The sequence below is a fragment of the Mus caroli genome, chromosome 4 (genome assembly GCF_900094665.2).
Source record: "Mus caroli chromosome 4, CAROLI_EIJ_v1.1, whole genome shotgun sequence".
In the NCBI taxonomy this organism is placed as follows: Eukaryota; Metazoa; Chordata; class Mammalia; order Rodentia; family Muridae; genus Mus; species Mus caroli.
In genome coordinates, this window is record NC_034573.1 from 42,517,003 (window position 1) to 42,518,964 (window position 1,962).

Below are 1,962 nucleotides of genomic sequence, written 5' to 3' on the forward strand. Positions count from 1 at the left end.
TTTTAAATTACAGCATGTGTGTGTGTGTGTGTGTGTGTGTGTGTGTGTGTGTGTGTGTGTGTGAATGTGTGTGTGTGTGTTCCTGTGCGCATTTGAGATAGGGTCTCCTGTATAGAGAGGTTAGGCTTGAATTCACTATGCAGCCAGGGATGACTTTAAGCTTCTTATCCTCTTACTTGTACTTATAAAATACTTGGATTACAGGCATGGTCCATGATGTCTGGTTTATATGATCCTGAAGACTGAACTCAAGGCTTCATGCATGCTAGGCAAGCACTCTACCAACTGAACTACATGCATCCCTGGCCCCTCTTCTCACTAATATGTCTAAGAGCCTTAAATCTAATTTTGTCTCTCAGTCTGCCTTGCTCCTTGGCTGCTTCCTCTAAGGTGATAAACATTCAGCAGAAGAATCTTAGCCCCAGCCAGACTGATGAGTCACAGGTAATAAGGTTAAGCCCCAGCCTTATTAAATAGTTGATTCGCTTAAAAGTTCAAGTGTCTTCATTTCATTGCCTAGAAACTATAATTCTAGAGTATAAAAGACTTTACTCAATTATGAGGAATAAACATTATAATTTATATCAGAAATGACCCCCAATAGCTCAGGTATTGAAGACATGATCCCCAATATAGCGATGATCAGAGGTTGAAATGTGGGAGGTGAGGTGGAATGAAGGGTCTCTTCAGTGGGTTAACCCACTGATGGATCTGTAGCTTCATGGCTATTAGGTGGGAGTAGACAGTCTAGGAGATGAGGTCTACTCATAGAGAGTGAGTCATTGGGAATGTGACCCTGAAGGATGTGTTTTGTTCCAGGCTCTTCCTCTTCTACTCTTTCTGCTTCCAGATGCTGTGAGGTACTCTGTCCTCTGTCCTGACTCACCCAAGAGAAATGAGCCTAGTCACCATGGACTGATGCTCTGTGACCTTGAACCGAAATAAGGCCTTCCTCCTTTAAACTGATTTTCTCAGATATTCTGTCAGGGTAGTAGAAAGCTAACACAACCTGTTCTGGGATCAAGCTAAGCATGCTTTATAATAAGAAAATGAAAATCACACTGCTATAGTTATTGTCCGTTATCAACCTATGGGACGAGAAACACTCAACTGAGGAATTGCTGCCAATGAGTTGGCTGTGGGTCTATCTGTGGGACATTTTCTTTCCTTCTTTCTTTCTTTTTTTTTCCAGAGACAGGGTTTCTCTGTATAGCCCTGGCTGTCCTGTAACTCACTTTGTAGACCAGGCTGGCTTCAAACTCAGAAATCCACCTGCTTCTGCCTCCTGAGTGCTGGGATTAAAGATATGCACCACCACACCCAGCATTTTCTTAATTGCTAATAGAAGTAGGAGAGCCCAGCCCACTGAGCTTGGTGCCATTCCTAGCCAAGTGGTCCTGGCTTGAATAAGAAATGGAGTTGAGCAAACCAGAAGGAGCAAGCTAACAAGCAGCATTCCTCCATGGACTCTGCTTCAGTTCCTGCTTCTAGCTTACTACTTGAGTTCATACCCTGACTTCCTTTGATGATGGACTCTAACCTGTAAGATGTACTAAACCCTTTTCTCCCCAAATACCTTTTGTCTAGTGTTTTATCACAGTGACAGAGAACAAACTAGGACACATACTGATGAAGATTACTGCTTTGAGATCCTTAAATGAAAATCACGAAAGCTCACCAGCCACCATCACCAAGAACTTAATTTGTTCTAGGCACTTATCTTAGTTACTTTTCTATTACTGTAACAAAGCACCATGACCTAGGCAACTTATAAAAAAAAGCATTTATTTTGGAGGCTCATGATTTCACAGAGCTTACTTCATGAGCATTGTGGCGGCAGGCAGGCAGACATGGTGCTGGAGCAGTTGCTGAGAGCTTACAGCTAATCTACTAGTGGAGGCACAGAAACACACACACACACACACACACAGAGAGAGAGAGAGAGAGAGAGAGAGAGAGAGA